This window comes from Gorilla gorilla, chromosome 21 (assembly GCF_029281585.2).
Source record: "Gorilla gorilla gorilla isolate KB3781 chromosome 21, NHGRI_mGorGor1-v2.1_pri, whole genome shotgun sequence".
Taxonomy (NCBI): domain Eukaryota; kingdom Metazoa; phylum Chordata; class Mammalia; order Primates; family Hominidae; genus Gorilla; species Gorilla gorilla.
Genome location: NC_073245.2, coordinates 74,522,749 through 74,536,832, shown reverse-complemented (window position 1 = coordinate 74,536,832; position 14,084 = coordinate 74,522,749). Strand labels below are relative to the sequence as shown.

The window sequence follows — 14,084 nt, the reverse complement described above, 5'->3', positions numbered from 1 at the left end:
TGGGGGGGGGGGGCACTTCCTTGGCCCCAAGGACGCCATCCCTGCAGGCCCCAGTGAGTCTCAGTTCCCCTAGCCCAGGGAACTCACCAGTCCCTTGAAAAGGACCCCAGCACACTTTCTTAAAGGTGCTGTCCCCATCCCACCAGGATCTCAAAATGTCCTACCACTGGTATGAAGACTTGGACTCAAGTCGTACAAACCTATCTTTATGTTTTTCTCAGATGTGGGCCCTGCACAGTGGCTCACATCTATAATCCCAATACCTTGGGAAGCCAAGGTGGCAGATGGCTTGAGCCCAGGAGTTTAAGACCAGCCTGAGCAACACAGTGAGATACTTCCTGTACAAAAAAACAAAATAAAATAAATTAGCTGGGCACAGTGGCACGTGCCTATAAGTCCTAGCTACTTAGGAGACTAAGGCAGAAGGACTGCTTGACCCCAGGAGTTGGAGGCTGCAGTGAGCTATGACTGCTCCACTGCACTCCAGAGAGGGCAACAGAATAAGACCCTGCCTCTTAAAAAAAAAATAAATAAATAAATAAAGCAGATCTGACAGTTCAGGAAGTTGGTGAACGAGACTGGGGATCCGGTGCTGACCACCACGGGCGACCTGCTGGAAGTTCAATTACATGTCGTTACTCTGTCCATCAGAAACAGGCAGGGCACCCTGGACATGCTGGACACAGAGAGTGCACTGATCACAAGAAGATTCTAAAATCACTTCTGAGGCTAAATATCAATTCTAAGTTCATACAGTTCTGCCTGGACACGATGGCTCATGCCTACAGTCTCCGCACTTTGGGAGGCCAAGGTGGACAGATCACCTGAAGTCAGGAGTTCGAGATCAGCCTGGCCAACATGGTGAAACCCCATCTCTACCAAAATATACAAAAATTAGCCAGGCATGGTGGCGTGCACTTTTAATCTCAGCTACCCAGGAGGCTGAGGTGGGAGAATCGCTTGAACCTGGGAGGCAGAGGTTGCAATGAGCCAAGATTTAGCCATTGCACTCCAGCCTGGGCAACAGAGCGAGACCCTGTCACAAAAAAAAAAAAAAAAAAGAAAAAGAAAAAAAAAAGAAAAGAAAGAAAATATAAGTTTTATTTCATAATTTAAAAATACATCAGCAAGCAGCACTAACAAATAAACAACTGCACACAGAGCCTTACGTGGCATTTTGCTGAAAGGGAAAACGTTCCCACTATTAACAACGATGGGGTTCTGTCTTAGAAAGGACCCTAAGGGGCCGGGCGTAGTGGCTCACACCTGTAATCCCAGCACTTTGGGAGGCCGAGGTGGGCGGATCACAAGGTCAGGAGTTCGAGACCAGCCTGGCCAATATGGTGAAACTCCATCTCTACTAAAAATACAAAAATTAGCCGAACATGGTGGCAGGTGCCTGTAGTCCCAGCTACTAGGGAGGCTGAGGCAGGAGAATAGCTTGAACCTGAGGAGGAGATTGCAGTGAGCTGAGATCGCACCACTGCACTCCAGCCTGGGCAACAGAGCGACACTCCAGCTCAAAAAAAAAGAAAGAAAGAAAGAAACGACCCTAAGGACCCCATCCAACACTACTTCCACTTGAAAGAATGCTCCTCCTCCTGCCTCCTCCTGCCTCCTTCTGACAGGTCAAAGCCACTGGCAGAGACTTTCAAACTCATTCCCGTAGGGATCACACTGTGGTCAGGCATGGCCGGGGAGCTACAGTCCCTCAGTCCCCGCGGTCCCGCTGAGCTTCGCAGGGAGGCAGCTGCGGCGTGGGGGCAGCAATCATAAGCCAAGGTGCCAGGGCAGTCACAGGGAATGGGTTCCACAGGCCTGGTTCTGCTCCACAAGAGGCCACATCCAGCACAACCACACAGCAAGCGACCCCAGAGGACCCACAGGAAGATCTTCAGTGCCTAAGCCAAGAGGCAAGCTCAGCCATCCCCGCACTCACTCAAGCCGACGTGCACATCAAACCAGCTTCCAAGGCCAAGCGAAGTTCCCGGTGCAGCATCGTGCACTGAAGAGCACCTGCCATCCGCTCAAGGTCAAGGCCAACACGTGAGCCCAACCACAGTGCAGAGCAGAACTAGGTCAGGCTGGGGCCGGCCAAGGAGCAAACCAAAGCCACTGTCACATCCCTGCAGGACTTCTCCTTCCCCAGAGCAGTCGGCGACCTGGCAGGGCCTAACCTGGCCACTCAAATGCTTGGAAAGATGCTACCATAACACTGCGAGGTTGCCAGAGCACCAGGAAGGGAAACAAGTGTCACCTACGAGCATCAGAGTCACAAAGTTTAAGGACAGAATTAGCTCTCTGTGGAAATTAAAGAACAGAAGGTCTCCCGGATCAAGGCTGGAGGATGGGAACATGAAATCATGGACAGCAAGACAAAGCCTGCTGTGACATGAACGGACCCAGGGAGAACCTGGTGTGAGATGCCTGCACCTCCGTGTGGCACTGAGGGGGAGGGGCAGGGGCTGAGGGACGGGGCGCAGCTCTCTTCACCCAGCCCCTTCTAAGCCCTGGGGCAGGAGTGACCAGTCAGGGCCTCTCTGACACCTCATCCCTCCCTGCGTGTCCAAGCCTAGCGTGGGCAATGCTTCTCAGCTAGCATTTCAGCCTTGACACATCCACTTTGCAAACTCAGCCCATGCATCACCCGGACGCCTAGAAGCCCTCACCCCACTGACACCCAGCTGGCCACCAGGCCACAATCTCGTTTCTTTTGCAAAAAAACAAAACTTAAATAAAACAAAGACTCAACATTTCACAGCTTCAGAGCTGAGCTTAGACTCTCCCATGGCACTGGAAATATCATCTGTCCAGTGTCGTCCCTATGGGCCACAGGTGGCTACAAGCACTTGAAACGTGAGGGAGAACTGAATGCTCAATGCTAATCAGCTGAATTGACTTCACTTCAACAGCCACCCACGGCAGCGGCGCCCATCCTGGACACAGCGTCCCAGGGCCCCATGGGGCTGAGCCATCATGGGACCATGCCCTGCCTGTGACCAGCCCCACCAGAGGGTGGAGGAAGATGGAGGCGGCGGCAGCAGCGAGAGCAGGGGGCTTTGCCAGCCCCAGGCGCAGGTCGAGGCCTCTGCGAGGAGACGCGGGAATGGCAGCCGGCCCCGCGCCACAGCTACCTCTCAAACACCAACCCCACAACGATGGAGGGCCGTCAAGGACGCCGCCAGGCCAGGCCCCATTCCTCCTTCCCAGACCTCCCTGGATTGCTCCATCTGTGCTCACTGAAACACGCCTTCTGCCAATTGTTGAGGAAAAAAATCAAGCCTTAATATTCCTGTCATTGTAAAAGCTTAATGGTTATTTTTACAGATTTTGTATAAATTTAGAACCAAATAAACAAGTCATATGCCATTCACAACAATGACCTTTTTTAAAAAGGGAGATGTGCACGGCTGTCTGTCCTCGTCACTGTCTGCAGCCCGTCACGAGTGAGGCACGTACAACTGGCCGCTCAGGCCTTTGCCCTTAAATGCACTGTGTTTTGGTGGCAATGGGATGGAATCAGGAGCGACCTTTATTGAACGCTGGTTCTTGGTCCTTTAGCCAAATAAGGTTAAGTCCGACTGCACCAGAAGCTCCAGGAGACAGCCCTTCTGAGCACAGAACCAGCCGGCTCTGGGTGTGCGCTTTCTAACCTGAGCAACCTCTCTGCCTTCTTCAGGCCTGTATGGTTCTTCTTAGCGTGGGGCTCTGCGTGGCTCATCACAGATCAGCTCCCTAACACCACACAGAATGTAACATGCCTTAGCTGAAGAACAGGTTTCAGGCCGGGCGTGGTGGCTCACGCCTGTCATCCCAGCACTTTGGGAGGCCACGGCAGGCGGATCACTTGAGGTCAGGGGCTCAAGACCAGCTGGGCAACATGGCAAAACCCCATCTCTACTAAAAATACAAAAAAATTACAGGTGGCGCATGCCTGTAGTCCCAGCTACTCAGAAGGCTGAGGCACAAGTATCACTTGAACCCATGAGGCGGAGGTTGCAGTGAGCCGAGATCGCGCCACTGCACTTCAGCCTGGGTGACAGAGCAAGACACCGTCTCAAAAAAAAAAAAAAAAAAGAACAGATTTCAGCCCTTCATCCTAAGGCACCAGCGTGGACACACAAATGGCTCAACCCTGACTCGGGAAGGCCCTGTGCTAAGCGTGCCAGCCAGGCAAACTTGCCAGGTGCACATGAGGACTCTGCTTCGGTCCAGAATTCATGCAGGAAGTTTCTACACTGAGAAAGGCAGGTGAACCTCTCCCACTGTGCAGACAGCGGCACCCCCACTGTTTACCATTCTCCATGCCAAGAGGGTGACCTTGAGAGGCAGGCAAAGGTGAGCCCGGCTTGGTCCCAAGAAGCAGCTGTGGGGAGTGGCAATTCTTCCCACTGGGCCTCGTGGCCAGTGTGCCCCGACGTCCCGGAAGCGGAGCCTAACGCCCCACTCACCACAGTCAACTCCCTCAAGTCTTGTCGCTGACTTAACTGCTTCCTGTGGAATATTAATTGCCAAAAATACATCACGCACCTCGAGGAACATTACCTTGTAATGCAGTACGATGTATTTCCAAACACACAAGATGAATGCAAGCTCTTCCGTACAAAAACATGTGTTTTAATCAACCTTCTCCTTATGCAACACAATAAAAAGCTGTTCCAATGCGGCCCACGAGACTGGGTGGGAAGGCAATGGACAGGGCGCATGCCCCACAGCTCACAGGCACCCTGCTCTCAGAAAGCCATGCCGGAGGGCAGGGAGAGCACTCCAAGGGCAGCAGCAGTCCGGCCAGCCCCCGACCTGCCGCCGCTGTGTATCTCTGATGATCAAAACCAACGGCCCTGAGAGGAGCCCAGCCTGCGGCTGCAGCTAGAGGAGAAGGGGACACACATCTCACAACCCAGCAGGGGCCACAGCAGGCGGAGGACGCGGTGAGGGAGTGGGAGGAAAATTAAGACAGCAGAGGGAAGGGAGTGAGCCAGGTGAGAGGCTGTTGTCCTGCAGGGCTCCCAGCCTTCCCCAGGTCACCTGCCCAGCCAAGGAGTGGCTGGCTTGCTGGAGTGCGTCCTTGCCCTCTGGCCGCCTCCTTCTCTGTGGCCTCAGCTCCAGGCCCTCCTCACCATCGTGCCCATCTTCATCCTGTGCAGCCCTAATGGGGTCCACTGTGCTGAGAAACCTGTCACCCTAACATCAGACCTGCCCACGTGGCTGCCAACTGTGCTTCCTGAGCACCTACAGGCAGGGCTTCAAACCAAGGTCAGGGAAAACCACGAATCTCTAACCCCCCTACCCTCTGCAAAAAACAAATGTTTTTTTTTAATTAAAAAATTTAAAAAAACAGGAAAAAAAAATTTGTGTTCATTTTTTTCCCCAGAACAATGACCCAGATTATTCATATTCATGAAGTTCTCAAAGGGGTCCTTGATCTAAAAAAGGGTCCTGACCCCACCGTGGGCCTCCAGCACTTGGAGTCCCTGCTGAGGAACCACCCCAGACCCTCCCGAGCTTGTTAAACACATCTCTTCCTGGGCCCCTCCCGGGAAACCCAGGCTCAGTGAAGCTGGGGCTGGGCCTTGAACCCACACTTTTTAAAAAGTTCCCCCAGCTTTTCTGACGAGAAGCAGGGGTGAAAACTCCATGATGTTAACCCAGGAGCCTTCTACCCTGACAGCCGAGCCACTGCAGAGGCGGAGCTGCCGGGCAGACGCTGCGGGGCAGGGGCTGCGGGGCAGGGGCTTCGGGGCAGGCGCTAGGGCTCCTCGGACGCCTCTGCACTGGGACCCCTCCCCTGGCCCCAGCTCATGCACTGCCCTGGCTCTGCTTCCGCTCAGGTGTTCCAGCATTTCCCACAGGTGAGACTTACTTGGAAGACGGGTGATGATTACAGCGAGACTCCCAGCTCTGCTACATCATCAAGATTGGCCAAGCCAGAGCCAGGGCACTCGCAGGAGCTCACCACCACAGATCCAGCCCATGTCCTCTTTCACAGTAAGAGGGTAGCCCCACGCCCTGTGCGCACCTGACACCTGCCGTCATTATCGGAGTCACCGAAATGTCACTGAATCACAGTCACCCTAGTTTTAAGGCAATAATGGAAGTCGCTCTCTGGCCGAGCACAGTGGCACAAGGTCCCAGGTTACAGGGGGCTCTTTCTCACGATCAGCCTTGGATCAGCCTTAGGTTTATTCAGTACAAAGCACAGGCACTCACTTCCACACCATAGTCCTCCTTCCTCTACAGCTGCCTCCATCTTTTCTGGAACCAAAACTCCACACAACTCCCTACACGCTACAGTCCTCCCTACCTGCTGCTCCTCCAAGAACTCCCCGTATCAGCCCACAACAGGCGCTCTCTGGGCACCCCTGAAGGCTGCAGTCCCAGCCCCTTTGATAAAGAAATGTGCTCAGTGTCTGCTCAGCCAAGAGCCCCTCAGACCCTTTCCACCCCTGACTTGCCTCAGCGTCGGGGCCACAGCCCCCAGGCCCTCAGTGCGCAGGTGAGAAGTACACACCTTACACCCAGGAGAGAGGCCCGATGACTGCCACAAGCCCTGAGGGTGCGGGAACCTCTTCAGGCCCCAAACTATGGAGCCAGCCACTAGCTCAACAGGACTGATCCCAGAGTTTGTTTCTCAAAATACATCAAGCAAGTGTTCCACTGAAAACAGAAGGCAAGCAAAGAGAAACAGCCACAAACATCAGGCACGAGTCTCAGATCCAGTCCCTTATAAAAGCTCACTTCCACCACTCAGCTCAACTCAGAGGTCCCAGGATTTGCATCAGCAGAAGCTCCAGCGGAAAGAATGTGGATGCTGTGACATTCTGCTGAATGATCCCAAGTTCTTTTCTGAATCTGGAAGGAAAAGGAAAGAAGTGCCAAAAAGTTCACACAAACAGTGCGGTGAGCTATTTAACAGAGGTTTATTATCAAGAGCTGCAGGAGTGGGTCAGGACACCGCCACGCTTCCACAGTGGGACCCTAGCCCAAACCAGCAGCCTGAGAGGCCGTGACACCATGCCTGAAATTCACTAGCAAGAACACTCTGAAAAAGCAAAAATGACAGCAGATTTACAAATCAACTAGCATATGTGGAAAGTGCATTTAAACTATCAAACCAGAACCCACCGTATTAACTCAGGACTTCGGTCCTTTTTAATAATCAGTCATGTTCAAATACTGACTTCCTTTCAGTGTAGATAAGGTTATAAATCAACTTGAAAATGTACTACGTATTGGAATTAAACCTCGTACTTGACAATCTGTGCTAAACACTAAACGAAATGTCAACACCCAAACAGGAAGTATGACAATGATTAGGAGAAAATCAGCCCACACCCAACCGCACTGCCCACAGAGGCCCCGACACCACACACACAGGTGCCCCTCATCACGGAAGCCGAGAAAACCCTTGCCTGGCAGAGCTGTGTTCTGTTTGAAACAAGTCACTCTTGAATAAGGGACCATTCAAGTGGGGGGCAGACTTATACAAAGATCCTGGGACACCTGAGGGTGTGCTGCTGCACTGCTGAGAGGCTCCAGCTTCAGCAGGTGTTGGAGCCAAGGGTGGCCCAGGCACCCACAACGTATCAGACACTTGATGTTATACTTTCACAGATTCCACACAGTAATCCGTCTTACAGGCAAAGACACTGAAGGCAGGAGCCAGTGAGAACCCACCCAGGACCCAAGAGCCCTGGTCCGGCGCACCACCTTCGCAAAGATGCTGTGACTCAGGAAGGCACGGCGCCAGCTGCGCCTGCACAGCCAGACAAGACATGGCTTGCATGGGGACATTAAAGAAATCACCTTGAGGAGACGGCAGCTTCCCTGTTTGAAGACAGCATAAGAACCTAACATGTGTCAACAATTCCCTTATACAAAATGTCACTTTTGTAATTGGCTGAATGTACTAAAACTTTAAAAGTCGAGCAAGCTTTAATGACAAATCCAAGACCCAAAATTAGCCAGGCGTGGTGGCGGGCGCCTGTAGTCCCAGCTACTTGGGAGGCTGAGGCAGGAGAATGGTGTGAACCCGGGAGGCAGAGCTTGCAGTGAGCCGAGTTCGCGTTTGCAGTGAGCCGAGTTCGCGCCACTGCACTCCGGCCTGAGCGACAGAGCGAGACTCCATCTCAAAAAAAAAAAAAAACCCAAGACCCATCTGTTGGCATCTCCTGGACAGCACAGAGGAGAGACACTGGGATGAAAGTCAAGTGGCATTTTTTCACATTCAAACAGCACCCCTCATTAACATGTGGAACACAGCAGAGTCTGACCCTCTCAACGCACTCGAGGCGTGGAAGAAAAATGTCCTACGTGTGTACTCTAAGGCAGTGTGTGAAGTCCCCTGGAACTGAACTCAGAACGGAGACCTCAGAGTCTGGACTGCACGCCTGTCAGCACCCATGCCCCTCAGTCCTCCCTCTTCACACAGAGACCACCACTGAATCTGCCAGTAACAAAGGAGCTGGGTGGCAGGGAAGGTATTCTGGCAAAATCCTGAATGGTCAAACGGTAAATTACTTTATTTCAGAAAAAATGAAATGGCTTTGTAAACACTCAGGCTCACAAAAAAGAAAGTCTATTAGTCCTATATGTAGCAAAATCCCGAAATTCTGACACACAGTAAAATATTCTAAACAAAAATGTTAAATGAAAATCTTGATATTAAAAGGCAGTACAGGGTAGTGTTTAAGAGTGTGAGCCCTGGAGCCTGGGTTCAAATCCCTATTTCATAATTTACTGCTGTGTGGTTTAGGTAAGTTACTTAACCTCTCTGTTCCTTAGCTTCCTCATGAATGAACTAAGGATAATGTCAGTACCTGCCCAGTGGACTGTTGTGAAGATCACACAAAGAAAGTGAATACGACATGCTCGTAACAGTCCTGGAACAATCATTATTAAATATTATCGTCTGCTCGGGTAAGAGCTGTCATTAATAGATGAACACATGAAGAAAACAGGGTAAATTCTATGAGGGAGACTCAGTCACTCACTCACTCATTACCACATTCTAAAAGACGACACTGTGGCAGGCACTGGGCTGGGCAGGGAGGAAGTGCCACCGACAAAGTTCCTGTCCTCAACAAGGGGAAGGCAACTGGCATTCCGGGGTGCGCACTAGGTGTCAGAGACTGTGGTAGAAAATGATTTCATGGCAGGGCGCAGTGGCTCACACCTGGAATCCTAGCACTTTGGGAGGCTGAGGCAGGCGGATCCCTTGAGGTTAGGAGTTCGAGACAATCCTGGCCAACATGGTAAAACCCCATCTCTACTAAAAATAAAAAAATTAGGCGGGCATGGTGGCCGGCGCCTGTGGTCCCAGCTACATGGGAGGCTAAGGCAGGAGAATGGCTTGAAGCCGGGAGACGGAGGTGGCAGTGAGTCAAGATCGCACCACTGCACTCCAACCTGGGCAACAAAGCGAGACTCCATCTCAAAACATAAAACAAGAAAATGATCTCGTTTGCTCCTCTTATCAGCAAAGTGCTACATGTCCGGATGAAGAAGTTGAGGCTGACAGCCAGAAAAGAGGCCGTGGGCACCAGTTAGGAAGGGCAGCAGGGACGGCCGTGGCTTCCCAGCATGTGGCCCCTGCACCAGTTCCGGGCTCCTCAACTCTCCGCTGTCCTCGCCACACATCCAGCTGGTGGGAAGGCCGCACAGCACCCAGCCAGGCCCACAGCAGGCATTCGAGAAACGTCTGTCCAACCAAACCGAATGGGACCCCTTCTCCAGGTGTCCCGGGCAGTCATCCCAAAGCTGCCGGAGCCAGGCCAGGCCAGGGCCTGTCCCAGAGGACGGTTCAGATAGAAACACCCCTGGGAGGTGACCCTCACCCCAGGAGAGCCTGCAACACCCCGACACCCACTGCCTCGCCGCCGGTCCTCCCATGAAGCGGGGAGGCTGAGGTGCTGTGACGACCTAACAGTCTTGGTCTGGGCTTATAAACTTGGAAAGTCTAAAGACGTATTCTTCTGAGTACCAAAATATAACTGGCGAAAGAAGGAACCTCTTAAAATTACATTACCAAAGATAGGTTTTAGGTAGCAAGTTCTCAACCGTGTGTAGTCTGCTAAGATTTATAAATCAAAAACAAAAACAGAGCCCAGGGGAACGGACAAGGGCTCGCCGGCACCCTCCCCGGGACGACGTGCACACAGGCCTGCGGGACAAGAAGGCCAGGGTCGGAGTGGGACTGCGTCTCCCTGCCCTTCCTCCCGGCGGAACTCGCCCTCCTCACCTACAGGATCGCCCTAAATGCGCACGAAATCCTTCCCTGTTCCCGGTGAGGTGGTGAGAGAGGGCGAGGCCGCGAGCAGGTGCGCCCGTCCCCACTTCCTGCTCAGCGGGGCAGCAGCGGGGCTGGGGGTCTCGGGGGGCCGGGCCGGGGGTCCCGGGATCGCAGTTGCCGGGCGACCGCAGGGGGAAGGGTGCGAGGGCCGCGGGACCCAGGCCCAGGCCCCAGGCCCGGCCGGAACTTTCCTCCCAAAGTTTCCCCGGGGCGCCAGGCTGCGGCCTAGGCCGGGCGCGCCTCCCAGTGGGGGTCGAGGCCGGGGCCGGGGCTGGAGGCGGCCTGCGGACCCGGGTCCTGCCCGGCCCGCCCTCCCCTCCCCGCCCCGGCTCCAGCCCCAGCCCGCGGCCCAGGCCCCGCAGCTCGGCGGGGTCCCGGGCCTTCGCGTGGCGGCGGCGGGGGCCACTCACCCGGACGCGGGTCCCTCGGTTGCCGGCCGAGCTCACTGCTGCCCCGCCCCCGCCCCGTAGGCCCGCGACCCACTGACACCGAGGCGGAAGTGCGGCCCGCCGCCTCGCCGACTGACAGCCCGCGCCCGCCACTCGCTGCGCCCGGCGCCGCCGCGTCGGCCGCTGCCTGCCCAATCAGCGCCCGGCCCGAGGCTCGCGCCGGGGGGCGGGACTATGCTAATCCCTTCGCGAAGGGCCTCTACCTGTGCCCCCTCAGAGCCCCGCCCACGCAGCGGAGTGACGGCAAGGACAGCCAGTCACAGCAGGAGAGAGGAGGGGTTATACCGCCCCTGAGCCAAAAGGGGAGGGAAGGAAGGAGGAAAGGGCGTGGCTGCAGAGAGCAGAGTTGACAAACAGTGAGTCAGGTGGCCCGGGGCGTGGGTGCTCCGCCCTCAGGTGCACTGCGTCCTGGCGGCAGTGCGGGCCTGCGAGGCTACCCAAAGCCCTGGGGGCTTTTTCCCACAAATGCTGGGGACCGTGCGATAGCTGGGGCGTAGCTGCTTCCACTGTCCTACCAAATCCTGAATATCGTCCACCTCCTTTGCACGCCATTCACCGCCAACCAAAATCCAGCGCCAATTTACCCCTCCAGCTGCATCCCCGACCGTTTCACCACCATACTTAAAACCCTTTGGACTCCCACTGACCTACAGTGGCTCCATGGTTAAGCCCAGAAGTTCTGGAATCAGACCTGGAGCTTGCATTCTTTACCAGCTGTGTGGATTTGGACAAATTAATTAACGTCTCTGAGTCTGTGATCACTTAGAGTTTCATTTGCAAACCAGGGTTCCACTGTCAACATCTCATTGAAGTCATGGGTCTGGTTTGAGGTGAGTGGAGTGGCATAAACCAGGCTGGCTACGTAGTCACAGCAGTTGGTTTAGGGGTCAGCCTGTGACTCAGTTCTAGCCAAAGAGGCTCAGTCCTGGGACTTTTGCTGTAGGGTCAGAGTTCAGACCGGAGCGGAGGCTGAAGTCAAATGGCTCTCCCATCTGCCCACAGACCTCTCCAGAGCTGGGTTAGGTGAGAGAGGGAAGGGGCCAGTCTTCCACATCTCACCACCCGAGAACAGGGCTGCACGAGAATGAAGCCAGCCCAGAGGAAAGCCGGAGCAACCACGGCCGGGTCACGTGGACCCTGCTGCACCTCAGCAGGTCCTTTCCTTGACTTTTCAGTTACGTGAACCACATGCTCGTTTCTGCTTCAGCCCGTTTGAGGTAAAGCCAAGAGTCCTGGGCTTCCTGTGGCCTCGAGAGCCCTGGCGGATGACCCGTGACCACGCAGTGCGTTCTGCAGCAAAGCCAGCCCCCACTGGGCCTCTGCACCACCTCCTCAGGCCTTGTCTCCCCACTTCCAGGCTGCCCCTAGCAGGGCCATGGAGGCAGGGACAGGCCTTTGCCCCATCTGTGGCCCCGTGGCAGACGTGGGTACTCTCTATAAATTTCAGGGCATGAGTGAGCCAATGAACGTGGCCTCTGTGGCAGGGGTGGGGCCCAGGCCACATCTCTGGGCCCAGCAGGGCCGTTCTCCCCCACCCCAGGGGCTGGCCCCACTCACTGGTGGGCCACTGTCAGTCGGCGCCACTAGAGACGTGCCGGGACTAGGAAGGAGCTGGCTGAGCCTCTCCTGAAGAGAGAACGGGGAGGAGGGCGGGCAGGCCTCGGAAACAAAGGGGTTGCCATGGTTACCTCTGAAGAAAGCGACTCCAGCCGGTGAAAGGGAAGGGAAGGCGTGCGGCCCCCAAGCCAGGACAAGGACGATGAGGCCAGTTGCCACGGAGATGACCGCGCTCCACAGCTTTCCCTGTGGGCCTTGCCAGGGCCAGCTTAGGGTCCCAGAAACCCACCACTCTCCATGTCCCTCACCCTAAGTCTCTAAGACTCTAACCCCTGTGCCCTTGAGGGGATCCAACCTGCCTGCCCACCCGTTGACCACGAGCTCTGCAGTGAGGCCAGCCTCAGAGGCTCAGGCAGAGGGACCCTCTCATCTGCCCAGGGACCACCCCAGGGCCAAGCAGGGAGATCCACCCTGGCCTTGGGGTTGGCGGTGTGATCTCAGATGGCCCCTGGGCTGGAACAGGGGTTTCACCCCTCTCCACAGATGCAGTAACTGAGCTTCAAGGGTAGTCTGCCGTCAGCCAGCACTGCTGGAGACGTGCCAGGACTGGGAAGGGTACTTCCTCCCCGGGGCCAGTTGCTGGGACTAGGCGAGAATCCTCCCTCGGTGGGTAGTAAGGAGGGTGCCTTGAGACCAACTTAGGCGTCTTTGTCATGATCTTTACTAGGTCACGAGGCCAATTCAAGAGGCACAGTTCTCCAAGGATGGAAGATGGGGGTGGAGAAGGCAACAAAGATGGATGAGCTGGGGCCATGATGATGAAGACGATGATGAGGATGATGATGTTGATGATGATGAGGATGATGATGGCGGCCGAGTGCCCTGTGATTTACAGGCCCATCTGGTTTCATGTTTGCAACAGCCAATCAAGTGGGTACCAGGTGCCATCATTCCCACTTTACAGATGAGAAGACTGAGCCCCAGACAGGTTAAGTGACTCCCCCAGCCCTGCAATGAGGAAGGGCCCAGCACAGCTCCAGGCACAACAAGCAGGCACTCCAAGCATAGGGAGGTCTGGTGGACCAGGCCTGGCCCAGGAGCTTGTCCGCAAGGCAGAGCCGCATCCAGGCTCCCGGACCAGGATCCGCACACGAACAACAGGCCCGGGAGTTCCCATGGCTGTGGCTGCTGGACCCCCGCACCAGGTGGGCTGGCGGCTGTGTGCCACACATGCTCTCTAGAGCCTGAGAAATGCTCATCCTGCAGGTGATTTGGGGGGTGTCTGCTCCCACCTTCACTGCTCTCAGACCAAATTTCTGCTTCCTGACAGAATTTCTAGGATCCTCCCTCTGTCCTCTTAGCCAAGGAGGGGAGAAGCTCTCTCCCTCCCTCACCATGGGGCAGGTCACCAGTGGGTGGATTTCATGACCCACATACCTCCCACGGCTGGCCTGCGGGGTCCAGCAGTCCCAGCCACAACTATGTCATCCCGCTTCCTTTCCTCTCACGGTGAAGGAGGCGGAAGAGAGGTTGTTGCTCCCACCTTTTGGATGGGGAAACTGAGTCTTAGAGAGCAGAAGCAGCTTGCCCAGGGCCTGGCAGCACCAGTCCCGCCCACGACCCACCGCCCTTTCCCCCGCTCCACTCTTACCTCCTCCCCCAGGTTTCTGGGTCTGGGTTTATCTCTTTATCTGGGTCTGCACCCACAGCTGCCCCATTAGATCAAACAGGGCTTGGCTTCCAGGAACGCCGGGTGCCTTGGCATTGCTGGCCTGGCTGGCAGCTGC

The 14,084-nt window shown here is 55.2% G+C and overlaps 1 protein-coding gene across 3 annotated transcripts in view; it reads right to left on the bottom strand.

Annotated features, from left to right (window-relative positions):
* OSBPL2 (oxysterol binding protein like 2) overlaps positions 1-10,877 on the bottom strand; it is a 57,237-nt gene extending 46,360 nt beyond the window's left edge. Inside the window, exon 1 of one of the 3 annotated variants that reach the window (XM_004062486.4) lies at positions 10,702-10,877. The gene's annotated coding sequence lies outside the window, so the exon portion shown is untranslated. Of the gene's footprint in view, positions 1-6,738; positions 6,848-10,240; positions 10,376-10,701 lie in introns of those variants that run through there. The other 2 variants (XM_055372842.2, XM_055372843.2) reach the window with 2 other exon arrangements.
* Positions 10,878-14,084: the final 3,207 nt, after the last annotated feature.